The sequence below is a fragment of the Canis lupus genome, chromosome 36 (assembly GCF_048164855.1).
Source record: "Canis lupus baileyi chromosome 36, mCanLup2.hap1, whole genome shotgun sequence".
Taxonomy (NCBI): Eukaryota; Metazoa; Chordata; class Mammalia; order Carnivora; family Canidae; genus Canis; species Canis lupus.
The window spans coordinates 24,080,362-24,094,553 of record NC_132873.1 but is presented as its reverse complement, the minus strand read 5'-3'; the positions used below and the strand labels follow the sequence as shown (position 1 = coordinate 24,094,553).

General features: G+C 39.7%; 1 protein-coding gene across 14 annotated transcripts in view; it reads right to left on the bottom strand.

Moving 5' to 3' along the window:
- Window positions 1–14,192, bottom strand: part of ANKRD44 (ankyrin repeat domain 44) — a 361,909-nt gene that overhangs the window by 281,459 nt on the left and 66,258 nt on the right. The window lies entirely within an intron of this gene.

Genomic DNA, 14,192 nt, shown 5'->3' with positions numbered 1-14,192 from the left:
CCAAGCCAATAACCACAGTTCAAGGGCTAGCTTCTTCATGAAGCCTCCTGCGACCCATGCCACAGTCCACTCCCCACTCCCCACATATCTCTGTTATATGCTGAAAGAAAGGGATGACTAGGAATCAAATATTGAATATCCAGGAGACTGAGAAGAAAAGAAAGTTTCCTGAAGCCCCCTTAAAGATAGATAGATTGATTGATTAGCACAAGAGACATTGGAGAGAGGCAGAAGGACAGGGAGACGGAGAATCCTAGGCGGACTCTGTGCTGAGCACAGAACCCGATGTGGGGTTGGAACTCATAACCCTGAGATCATGACCTGAGCTGAAATCAAGAGTCAGACACTTAACCGACTGAGCCATCCAGATGCCCTATCCTGAAGCCCCCTTGGAAAAATTTCCCAGAATTAGGAGGGGGGGGGCTCATAAACTCACTTTTTTTAAGCATACAGTTCTGTGATAAGTCTATCCACACTGTTGTGTGATCATCACACAACATCCATCTCTAGAACATAATGTCACTTTTGCTTAAACTAGTTTGAGTGGGATTTCTATCACTTGCACCCAATAAAATCCTGACAAATAAATGTATAGTATAGTACAAGAAGTTCAAGAAGGATTGGAGGACTGTCTTTAAAACAATGAATAAAGTAAAATTTATGACACTATGAAAACAAATGAGACCTTGATTTGAGGTTCTTGAGAATAATGAGGATCTGAGAAAACCAGAGGATAATTAAGCAAATGGCTGTGTAGAGTAGATCACCTGGAAAAGGATTCTTTGCTTCTAAATTTGTAATAGGAGACAACACTAATATACAAAAGAAGCCTGCATCTCATTTCCCAAGAGAAGAAGACATCCTACAGAGGAAATTAAAATCAGGCCAAACAGACAAATCTCCTAAGGCAGGGAGAAGCCCTAGAGCATACGGAAGGAAGTAACAAAAGAGAATGAGAACGGTAGCAGAAAAGATTCCCTTTATTTTAGCAGGTTTTAGAGAGCTTCTCTTCATATTTCCCTTACATATTCAAATAATTTATTCGAAGTGACAAAGGAATATTCTAGGACCACCTTTCTTTGTATCAGAAAAGTCTACAATATAAGTTACTTTGAAATCAATCTAGAAAAGTGACATAAGAATGAAAGTATATAATATTTCTAAATGCAGAAAAAAGAGAAAAAGGAAGCTGTCACAACAGAATCCTTTTTTTTTTTTTATAGCTGGCCTTAATTCCCTCACAGCATTCATTTCTTCTTTACAATATATTTAAATTTGAATAACATATACTCCCATTTCTTCCAGGAATAAAATTTGCTGCCATTAACATGCCTCAAGATTTTATTATAAATCCTATTATAAATCCTATAGTGTTACGATCCAACAAGGAATTAGATGAGGCACTATTACGTCCTCGGAATGTTTGTTAGCCTAGAAAATGGGTTCTCTATAATAATGAGTTCTTCTTATTTCTCTGCCCTTTTCTCCACTCATCAAAGTATTGCCAGTGTGTATTTTGAGACAAGGAATATGCCCTAGAGAAAGAAATGTGATGAAGAGTTGTCATGGGTAGACATTGGCAATTTGCTTGGTGGCTAGACTCAATCACAAATACCCTTCACTTTGGCCGAGAGGCTCCACAGTTGGAAGATGGATGCTTCAATTAATTGCTGTGTCAGGCTGATACTTCTGGGGAAAAAGAAAAAAGGGATTACAAGCACAGCTCCCAGCTAAAGCATTTAGTTTGCCCACAGCAATCAGTCTCAGAGAGTCCTGCCTTAGAAATTTACCTGTTAATATAAATCAGTGTTAACACTTCGGCGATATCTAACAGTCTTTATTAAATGGACATTCAGGAACCCACTTTATTTTGACTCACAGGTAAGCATACAACTGATCATTTGCTTTTGAGATATATGATGTGAAAGCTGTTTTTATAAAAACAACTTGGAGAATGTATCCCTCTCTTAAATGTATATGCTTTGAATTATCTTAAAACATAACTGCTAGACAAGGAAATCTTTTTAATGTGATAGTTGGTTATTCTTTCACTAGCACACCTGACCTCAAACCCTTGCTTTAGCTTTTACTTCAGAGGAAAGTCATTCCTAAGAAGGAAAGCATAGCTCAGATCGCTTCAACTCTCATCCCTTCACATCCCTAAGGATGTGGAGCATAGTGTAAGGGGCTCGGGATAAATGCATTTATCTTCACCTCCCTCAGTGACTTCCTTCACTCACTTTGAAAATCGTTAGCAGGGACGCCTGGGTGGCTCAGTGGTTGAGCATCGGCTTTGGCTCAGGTCGTGATCCTGGAGTCCTGGGATCGAGTCCCACATCAGGCTCCCTTTATGGAGCCTGCTTCTCCCTCTGCCTATGTCTCTGCCTCTCTCTCTCTGTGTCTCTCATGAATAAATAAAATAAAAAATCTAAAAAAAAGAAAAAAGAAAAAAAAAGAAAATCGTTAGCAAAAGGACAACGTAATATGTCTCTTCTCACTGGAGATAACCTGGAAAAGTCCTAGGGTTAGACATGGAAACACAGGGGAAACGTTAAGTTAATTCAGCCAGAGGTAAGGACTAGAAGGCAAGATGGGCTCAGAGAGACAGCTGGCAGAGCAGGAAGCTGTTGGTGTGATGGGCGGGAGTGGTGGTTCCAGTCTGGCCCTACTACCTCCTGGGTCAGGCTACTTGTCATATGCTGGAATCTCACTTTTGCTATCTGTAAAATGAGAACACTGCACTGAATATCTAGGATCTCTTCCTATACTAAAATCTCAATATTAAAATACTTCCCAACTCAATCTTTTATTTTATTGTTCGGCTCCACCTAGAAGAAGACAGAGAATAAATAAAGGGTTTTAGAATATGAGGCTGGTCTTCTAAGGTAGACAATGTTAGGCTGTCAATCCTAACACAGTTTGCTGTAGTTGCCTACTAGAATCTGCTTCGCACTTTTATTTCTCTTTACTCCTTGAAAGCACCTATTACTGCCCTGATAGCAGACACAGGAGGAAGAGGAAGATGGTAGGAAAGGAGCCTCCTGAACTTCTGCCTTGGCTGAAAGTTCTAAAGCAGGAGACAGAACAAAGGCCCTACCAAGAATGGTGAGTACTAAATATCAGAAACCTTCATCAAGGCTCAGAAACCTTCATCAAGATTAAGTTTTATTTAAAAGCCTTAAGATGCCCGTCACCTGTGGATTGGGTATCTTTAAAAAGCATTTCATGTTCCTATTCTTCTGAAAGATTTCGATCTCTCTTCTGGTTCAAAGACACATCCTCTTTCCTTCACTTTCTCTTCCGTGGTCTTCACTAGGTTATGGAAGTCATGAAATAAGAGATCAGGAGAAGACGAAAGAAAGGGCATTGACCCTTCCATCTGGTGCTCATTCTTTGTGTTTCCCTTCAACAGGTTTCCCTAAGCAAAGCGGTCATGTCCTATTACTCCATCAGATTTCCTTCCCTTATTCCTGATTCATTTTGCTGTTGTTATTTCGATAAAATTACAACAGTGTTTCAAGTCTGTTGTTTTCTTTTCTATTATTAAACTGTGAAATAACTGAAGCATATAACAGTTCAGACAGTAACATTAGAGACACTCATGTACCTATCACCCAGTTTAAGAAACAAAACATTAACAGATATAAGGAAAGCCCCAGATCTATTACTCATCCTTCTGCTCCACAGTAAACCACCATCCTGAGATCAATAATTATCAATCCCATAGATGTTTTTAGATATTTGCTGGGTGTGTTTATAAGTATAAACAATGTAGTGTTTGAAAGTCTTGTACAAATGGAATCATAGTATATAAAGTTCCTTCTGGAATTTGCCTTTCCCACTCAACATTATGTCTTAGGGATTTATTTATGTTGGTGCATGCAATTGTAGCTAATTCATTTTCATATCCATATGGTATTCCATTATGTGAAAAATACTATAATTTATTTCTTCATTTCAGTTAGGCTTGTTTCCAATTTGTCTGGTTTTCCACTACAGACATGTTGCAATGAGCCCTCTTGCACTTGTTTTCTTATACTCTGATGCAAGGTCTTCACAAGAGTGTAAACCCAAGAGTGGAATCACTGGGTTGTGAGGTGTACATAGCTTCAAACTCTTGGTCTCCAAATTACTCTCCAGAAGATTATAACAATCTATGCTCCCAGCAACAGTGTGGAAGTGTTCCTGGGTACCTACATCTTCTCTACCATTTGTCACTTTCAGATTTTAATTCTTGTAAATCTGACAGTTAGATCTACTTGTGTACTTTCCTTTCTTACTTATGCAACAAATAAGTTCTTAAATGGCAAAAAAAAAAAAAAAAAAAGAATTTATAGGAAAAAGACTGACGAATGAATACATGATTCTACCAATGTGTGAGCAAGCCCTAGCAGTGGGAGATGCATGTGTAATAGAATGCATTTAGGAAAATAATTTTCTATCTGTATCTATGAAATGTTGGCTTCTAAGGTGTTGAACAACTCGAGAAGGATCTTGGTCCCTTCAACTGTTCCCCGAAGTCATTGTTCATTCTAGAAGGCAAATCAAGTCCAAGGCCTCATCCGGCAAAGTACAAGAGACACCACCACCATTATCATTGCTCTGATGGAAGTGGCACTCCATGGTTTAGATCTTGACCATAGCCTAAAGATCCTCAGAAAGATAAATAAATAATTGAAAAATAAAGAAGAGCCTAAGGGAAATCAATTTTAATAAACTGTAGCCACACTCGGCACTTTCCCCCTTGTAAGCATAATCATGTTAATCTAAAACAGCATTAAAACTGCATAATCTTAAAAAAGATAAAAAACTAAAAAATTTTTAAAAACTGCATAATCTTTCAGGTCTCATTGTTAAACCAAATTCTGCTTTTCTGATCTGATCTCAAAGGGTAGATCTGAATAAGGAATATAAGGAGATGGCCTTAAGATATGTTCTTCAAAAACCTAAGATGGTTTCCATAGCAAACTAATTTACTCAGCAAGTTGTTTTAACTTTCTTTAGTTTAACTCCTAAACACTCAAGCAGCACAGAAAAATGGCTTATGAACTGGACTTTGAAAGCCAGGCTGTCTGAGTTCAAATCCCAGCTCTCTGGCATATTATTAACCAAGACCCTAGCAAATAAATTAGTTGGCATCTTTTCTCATCTGTAAAGAGAAGACAATAATAATATTTACTTTCTAATGACTGTTGTTGGATTAAAAGTTAGAGCAGGAACTGGCCCATAATAAATGGTCAAAAATATTATATTTTTATAATATTCTAGCCTCATTTTAGAAATAAAAAAATAAAGTTCTCTACTAAAAGTAGATATCTAGGAAGTAGTCTTTTGTACCCTTTTTTTCACATTTGAGTTTCTAAGACTTTCATCACCTATGTGATGAATTTGGGTCATTTTTGTTTTCTTCACCATGCTTTTCTTTAAAACATCCAATATTTTTTTAAAGCCTCATAGAATTTTTAAATACAAACTCCATTTTCTTTCCCTTTTCAGGAAAAAGAGTCAAGGGCTAGTAATAAGTAGAAACACTGACTGTTTCTAAAGTACCTCTTATCTAATGATACCCACTCCTACCCAATGCAGCATGAGCTCATTTACTGTCCACCCTCCCGGTGCACGATTGTTATAGTGCATAGGCTCTCAATTCAAAAGAAATGTAAAGTTTATCATGGAAATGGATGGTGGCTTCCTGTACGGAAGAAACAGCAGTTCAGAATCTTGGCAAGATTCTTTGGACACAAAAGAGGATTACAAAGCCAAAGCTTTTTATGTGTGTGGTGGGGAGGGAGAGAGGGAAGGGGGATGACCTTGGGCTTTGGATTTACTCTGACCTGCTTTTGTGTCGAGTGATAACAGTCTCTGGGAATCTGACGAACCACAGACATGAACAGGAAGTACTTGCGAGGAAAGCTTTGGTATCAAATTCTATGCCCCAATCTCAGTTTTTCCTTTGCTATCCAAGTATAAACTATAAAAGAACTCAGCCCAGTTTTTATATGGTTAATAATTTGAAACTAAATACATAAGAAGAACATTTGATTAATCTTATGTTTTCCAGTGAGTTGCATTTAAAAACAAATCTGGTTTGGAGGAATTAGCTTCTCAAGGAAGGGTAATTTGCTTTAGCAAGGACTGGTTTGACTCGGAAACAGGCCTAATAATTTGGCCTTTATAAAAATATTATTTTCTCCCTTTGGAGTTAAAAAGTAGAATGGGAAAGAAAAGAAAGAAGGAAAGAGAGAGAGAGAGAAAGAGAAGGAAGGAAGGAAGAAAGGAGAAAGGAAAGAAGAAAAAAGTAGTATGGACTAGAAATTACTGTGCTTACCTTAAAAATAGTTTCCAACCCAAACATTCTCTTTTAGGACTATGAACAAATTTTTCTAGCATAAACTTCTGAAGCAAAAAACCTTTCAGTTATCCAAAAACCAACAATTCCTCCTTCCTGGCTATATTAAACTCTGTGACTTTCTCGCATCTTCAGTGTCTCATAGAAGAAATCTTCTATGGCTTCCCCTGGAGAATTATCTTACAAATCAGTAACATCAATTCAATAGCTCTTCAATAACTTTTCTGGGTTTTCCAAGACAAATATGATCAGTGTTCTTCATTACAGTAAGCCCATGTGTAAGCTATTGTGTAGTTTATAAATCCTTTGGTAGAAGACCAACTAGATATACTTTGAAATAGGCTGTAAGAACCAGAGGGGATTTTAGAGTCAATCTAAACAGGCTGCACATTTGAACCCCCTGGAGAGCCTTTAAAAATACTGATGTCCAGTGCACCCTACACCAATTAAATCAGGATCTCTATGGATGGGGCCCAGGCACCTGTATTTTTTAGAAGGTCCCCTTGGTGATTCTGATAAACAGTGAGGCTCAGATACCACAGATCTGGTCCAACTACCTCTTTCCACAGGTAAGGAAGCAAAGGCTCAGAGCTGTTAAGGGACATCTGTAAAGTCAAACAGGTAATTAAGTCACATGACTGGGCCTAGAGGCCCATGTCTTCAGATTCTTTCTTCTCTATTATATTATCTTCTTCTCTCACAACCGAATCTCTCACAAGGAAATTAGATCTCAGAATCTAAGTCCAAAAGGGACCACAATCTGGACCTACCAGAGACCAGCCACACAAAAATCAGTCTATCTCTTGCCTTTCTGCCTGGCAGTTGGCTGCTGTTGGGACAACCGTGTCACCCTGTGGGATGGAAAATATCCTTCCTTGCTGTCTTCACCGGAAAGCAGCATCTAATTCTCCACATTCTATTAATGGTTTTCTTTATTGTTTCCACCATGCTTGTCCTCTGATATTTCTTTTTAAAAGGAAAAATAACAACTTCTTCTAAAAAAGTCCTCATTAGGTGATAAATTGAAGTTCTAGCATAGGGACCATAGAAAAACTTTCACATAAAGAAATGTCTTCAGGGCAACTTCTTAAAAAAGGAATCATTTGCAGACGGGTGGTCTGAAGCTTTGCTCTTGGGGAGACCTGAACATGGGATGGCAGAAACAGTGCAGGGGCTGGAAAGGGGCCAAGCTCCTCGAGTACCAGGTGTCCAAGTGCATCACTGGTGCCTTTCCAAGACTCTGGAAAGGGCAAGCACAATTACCCCACCTGGGGTTTAGCGACCACTTCCTGACACACACAACTGAAGGTATGAAAACTCGTACCGCGTCCTCGTACTTGTCCTGCCCGACCCCATGTGCATGTTTACTCAACTATTAAAAATAACCAAGAAATTGTTTCTGTTCCAATAAGAAGCAATCCTCTCAGGGCAGGAAGAAAAAAGACGGTTGACCTGCAAGAAGGAGGGGTCAGAACCAAGCAGAGTTGAACAAGAACTGGACCAGCAGCTGGAAGACCTCAGTTCCCACCCTGTTCCTGCTACTTACTGGCCACATATGTTGAGGCAAGTCAATTCCTTGGGGTTCCATTTTCCTCAGAGGCAAAGCTGGGATAATACCTGTCCTGACTGGCCCATGGGCTGATTACGAAGACCAAATAAAGAGATAATTAAATAGAGATAAATTTATATAAAAACATCCTTTAAAAAATGTACATAGGGGCGCCTGGGTGGCTTAGTCGGTTGAGCCTCCGGCTCTGGGTGTTGGCTCAGGTCACGATCTCGGGGTCATGAGATGGAGCCCCAACTCAGGCTCTGTGCTGGCCATGGAGCCAGCTTGAGATTCTCTTTCCCTCTCCTTCTGCCCCTCCCCCACCTTTCACTCTCTCCCAAAAAAAAAAAAAAAAAAAAAAAAAAAGGTACATAAATGTAGGTATTCCCAGGAAGAAAAAGGAAATGAAAAGAAATGTATTATCACCAGATAAAAACTTCAGACACTCAGGAGTACTAAATTCCTAAAAAGATTTGACCATAGAACAATTCAGCAATATAATTCAGCATGATGAACAACCGCGCCCATGGAGTCACACAGACTTGGAGTCAAATCTTAGCTCGGTCAAGTAACCTCTCCAAGCCTCAGTGTTCTCATCTAGACAGTGGGGATCACAGTGGCGAGTCCTCTTGGAGGTTTGACGATGTTGATTGAGATAATCATGTAAAGAGATGGTAAGTGCTTCACAAATGATAGCTGTTGGTTAATGTTATCAAGCAATTATTGTTATTGTCACTGCTTCCCCTGCCTCTCAGGGTTGTGGTGAATTGTAGGGATCGGATGTGTCAAGTAGGAAGCTGTCCATAGAGGGTCGTCATTACTTTACTTGAGTCCCAGACAGAACGGGAGGTATTTCTAAGGGACACATTTTCCCTTTCTCACCAAGAGATTTCTTTTTGACCTGGCCCAATTCTTTACAGGCTTTGAGCAATATCAGGTATTCTGTGAGGGTTCTGGTTAATCACCCTCCCAGTTCAGACACTGGTATAATCACGTTCATCTCTAGGGGCCAGATGGTAAGTGTACTTTTTCAAGGTAAAAGCAGGAAGCAATCCCCTTAGTATGAGCTCCACATCCTATAACTATTTTCTCCTATAGCTGAATCAGGGTGATTGGCAGGAACCCAGCTGATTACCAAGATTATCAGACATAGGGGCAAAGGAAAAAAAGCTACTTGAGTTACACGGACTGTGCAACTATATTCTAGAAGTCTCTGAGTGGCAGTTTGTGTCAATGATCCTATCAGTGCTTTTATTCAAATGGAGAAAACATAGCAAGAAAATCACAAAAGGTTAAAGCAAACAATATTCACTTAATGTGAAATTTCATATAAATCACATGTAAATACCACACAAATAACACTCGCTTTGGAAATGTCAAAAATATTAGCTAAGTTCTTTGGTCAGTTAAAACAAAATGCTATAAGAAATATAGGCTCACGTGTAGAGACTTGGGAAATGCAAATGAGAAAATTTGAAATAAATTAAGATCATCCATAGTCAAACCTCCCAGAGATGACGCTATTAACACTTTGGAATATATTATTTCATACTTTTTTTTCTGTCCATGCATACATAAAAATGGAAAATTTCCCCCCAAAATGGATTTTAAAATGCTGGCTAATTAGGTCCTTAAAAAGCACAGAGAGGGCTTAAAGACCTAATGAATTAAATAATAATAGCTTTCTCCTTTTGATCACCATGTAATTAAAGTCTATGAAAACACAGAGCTTGGCATTTAGTAAATACTGATGGGTAACATTTATGAAGCACTCCTAGTGTGCCAGGAACGTACCTAACATCCATATACAAATTAACCCCTTTGGTTCTCACAACGGCTCTATGAAGTGGGTACAATTATTGTTCCTAAAAACAAGGTACAGGGAAGTTAGGCAACTTGCCCCAAGGTTACGCAGTAGGTAAAATCCTTAAACTGGGGTTCAGACCCAGGCAGTAGGGCTCCAGAAGCCAAGTTCTTCACTACCTTGCCTCCCAAACAGAGGTGCAACATTATCACTACAATTGGAAAAGAGAAACTCCCTTATGCTTACCCATAACTTGGCAGCAAATGTTATATACTATAGTGATGGCTGAGCTCATCATAAAACTGTTTAATATGCTGAAAATCACAGCACGCCCCAAAAATCTAGGAAACAGATACTGAATAAAATAAACAGAACTTGCATTTGCTACAAGCAAGGTTGGAAGAAATATTCTTGGAAGGTGGGATGTCAGTGTCAAATGTAGCCAGCCCATAAGCTTTCTTCAAGGATGCACTCTCTGTGTTTAGGTTTATGACTTAAAGGTTAGACTGCCAAGAATTTTTTAAAAGGTTGATACATCTGTGGCTGTAATTTCCCCAGAGCACCATAACCCATAGTCTTGCCAAAATTAAATAAAAGGATTGACTGTCCTCTTTCTTCCTCTGCCTTAAGAATGTCACCATCTTAACTCTGTGGGGAATAAAGCTACTATGAACTCAGCATTCAGGAGGAATTTTCTGCTTGGATTGCAATCAAAACTCCTTATTCCATGACCGGTCCTAGTAGTCACAAAGGGCAGCTAGAGGAAGATCCAAACACTCATCTCTTCCAAAAAAAGATTTTGAAGAGGAGAACCATGTGAGCTAGAAGGGTATAGAATTATTTGTGTCATAGGTACTGCTAACATAGGCAACATCCTGGGTTATGATGTGTGGGTCACCGGAGTAACCAAAGAGAAGTAACTTAAGCAGTTTTAAGACATGAGAGGTTTCCAATAGAGGAGAGAACATATGAATCAGGAAGACTAACTGCTATACCAAACATCCCCCACATCTGGGTGGTCAGGCCCAGTAAGAGTATTTCATGCTCATGTTCTGGGCTGGTACAGCTCAGGAGAGGGCTGGGCTCCTCAGCTATCAAGGTCTCAGGCCTCTACCTCCATCTTCCAAGGCCTTAGGGTCCTGTTCTGCATCCTGTAAGCTTACAGTCAACAAACCAGGAGAGAAGACATCTGACTGAGTTCTGGCTACTTTCTTGCCTCGTCCCCTATAAACGACCCCCCAGTCCTTTACTTTGTCTCTCCTGGTCTGTTGACTGTAAGCACAGGATCCAAAGGAGGATGCTGAAGCCCTGGAAAATGTCTATACACCACTGAAAGAAAGGCTACAAAAGGAGCCCAAAAGGAAAAGAATACACAGTCTGATATAATATAGCATTATTTCTGCCACTAGGAGGAAGGAAATCCATCCAGATTTTGACAAAAATAGCCAGATGTACATTGACCTAAGTCACTGGCAGCAGTCATGCTTCTTAGGGATACATTTATCTGAGCCTGAATTATCAATGTGGTTCTCAAGTCTTCCCATTCTGAAAACCTAACAAAACAATAAGAAGGGAAACCCAATGCTCAAAGGAGCACATCGTCTTAGAGGCTGGTAATGAAGCACAAAACCTTGCCTTCATTACCTCATCCAGATCCAAAGATGTAGGACGTTGTACCCTTGGGGCAGCTGTATGGTAAATTCTCTTTCATCTGAGACCTATATATGCATCTACCATCCCAGCTCCAATGACAGTGTGCATGGGGCTGGGCCCAATCCTAAAAAATGTCTGTCATTCAATACCTGTCCACAGAGGAGAAGATAAGCCCCTTAATGTCTGGAATGCGGCCCACTCCCTCTTAGGAAGAAGCTTCTCTTAATGGCAGTGAGTCCATTTGATTCCAGTTGGAAGCGGGTTCAAGAAATTCCTTCCCTGGCTCTGTTCCGTTCTCACCTCTCCCCTTCCTCCGCACCAGCTTTCCCATCTAAATGAGAGAGAGCTCTCTGGCACTTCTCAAAGCCTGCCGAGAAGCAATGGGACGTGGTGTTATACCAGTAATAACCGAAATGCTACCTCACATGTGTAAGATGTTTTTTTCAAGAAAGTTCTTTCATATTTGTTATTTTATTTGACCCTCATCTTTTTCCTTCAAGCCAAATATTTTCTCGCAACACTTTTCAACGATTTGAGGCTTCACTGGCTCAAAATACGGTCCCAGCACATTCTAACTCTAAATAACTCTGCTAGAGTGTACACTGACGTGCTGGGAAGAAAGAGACCAAAATCTGAGATTAGAGAGCCTGGCTCCATCCAAGTCCTGACCCTGTCACTCACCAGCTCTATGATTCAATTTATGTCACTGATTTTCTCTGGGATGTAAGCAGAGCCAGTGCTGCTTGACCGCCTTCACCCAGTGCTCTTAACAGGATCCAATGGGATAAAATATGCAAGAGCACTCTATCGTGTGTGTCATAGCTTCTTTCTGGAAACAATCAATATGTCTCTCAGACCCTGAATGTCTCTAACCACAGTAGAACTGATAGAAAATACAAACATTATTCCATAAATGATATTATTAAACTAATCATTGCACTTCTTTCTTCAACCAATATCTGACGGCTTTCTAAACTGACTGAACAAAGGGAATGAAAAGAAACTGCTTATATTCTATTTCCAATCACAGTTTCTCATTGTTTCTCACTGGTTAGCAATAACTCGAGTTTAACCGCACTCCTCTTTGGCATACGTACATACATACATAAAGCAATTAAACAATTCCAAACTGCACACTGCTCAATTGTTCTTTCCGTTTTCTCTCATAGGACTCCACAAAGCCGAAACCCCAGGGCAACACCTATGGATAATTAGCTGTTTTTCTTCTTTCTATGTTTTCATACCAAATAGTATATAAATATATTCTCAATCTAAAAGTTTCAAGCATTACAAAAATCCACAAAGTAAACTAGAAAATCCTACCCGTCTTTACCTCCCAGGGGTAATCAACCTCAATCTGTCTGTTGTGCATCCTGCCAGACTTCTTTCTGCAAATTGACTTTATGTCCCTAAATACAACAATCTCGTTATGTTTCGTTACATTATTGGGATCATGCTTTACAAATTGTTCTATAACTTGCTTTTCTGACTTTCTGCAGATATTCCCATGCTATGCATGCTGGTCTACCTCATTTTTTTAAATAGCATCTGGTTTCTATTAGGTCAATACCCCAAACTTTACTTAACCCTCTTGATGGAAATTTAGTGGTTCCTAAGTTCCAAAATTACAAAGCTTCCCTAAACTTTTAAAGTTAAATTGCTCATGGACTCCACTTTATTGCCTCTCTCCAAATTTCACTTGAAATCCACTTGCAGTAAAGTTCTTTCTAATATCCTCTTCTACCCAATGATAAGTAGAAGGCTCTTTTTTGGAAAAAGTGTCAACTCCATTCAGAACCCTTTAAAGAAGAGACTAAAGAGAGCATTAGCACTTTAGACTCAAGGCTCTTTATCTTTCCCACTGCATTCCTTATTCATTGGTAAAAGCATTTGTTCAGTCAGTCCTGTGTTTTACCCGCGGAGAGAATGGACCTCTACCTAGGGGCTTTCTGTGCAAAGCATTACAAACTTCAGCCAGCAAACACGCACACACAAGCATACTCACACATTCACAAACAATGCTAAGATCAAAGAAAAGAGCTATGTGTGTACACACCATAGGGAATTACCTACCCAGTTAAGCATGGTCTTGGGCTCTATAAAAGAACTAAATAGAATGATATTGCTAGAATCTTCTAAAAGAGCAAAATTCATGTGGAATTTCCAAATTTAATATTTATTGATTGCCTACTATGTGCTAAGAGGGGATCTAAAGGAGTATAAGATCCAACCTCTGCCTTCCCAAAGCTATAAAACAGTTGGGGAGATGAGGATCCAATGAATAAAACAATTAACTAACAAGGTAGGACTAGCCATGTAAAATGATGGTGAGCAAATGAATGGTAAGTGCTCTAGGCAAGGTAATAGGGGCTCTAGGAGGGCCTCTCAGGGGCAGGAACACCAAGCAAGTCGTTCCGAATGCTGGCCTCCGCCCTGCAGTGGGGGCTTAAAACACGGAGCCAACTGATCGGGGCTATTTGTCATGTAGCCATAAAATACTACATTCTGACTGTAAGAGACACCTGGACCAATGAATCTGAGTGAAACTGCACACTTGGTGTGCAGAAGAGCTGCTTTCCAAGAGCTGAAAACCTGAAAGATGCCACATGGCGGCTCAATACGGACTCTAAAGGATGCCAGGAATCCCCTAACCCTACTCCTGCAGGCCAAACAGGCTGCAAAGCCTTATTGGAGGGATCAGAATTTAAGTTTTAGGCACTTTTCCTCCCCGGACAGCCGACTATGTATAAATGCAGTAAAAAATAGTAAAGAACCAGTACTAAGCATGTACTATGTGCAGGTTGCCCAAATTAAGACCAGATACGTGATCTTCTCCT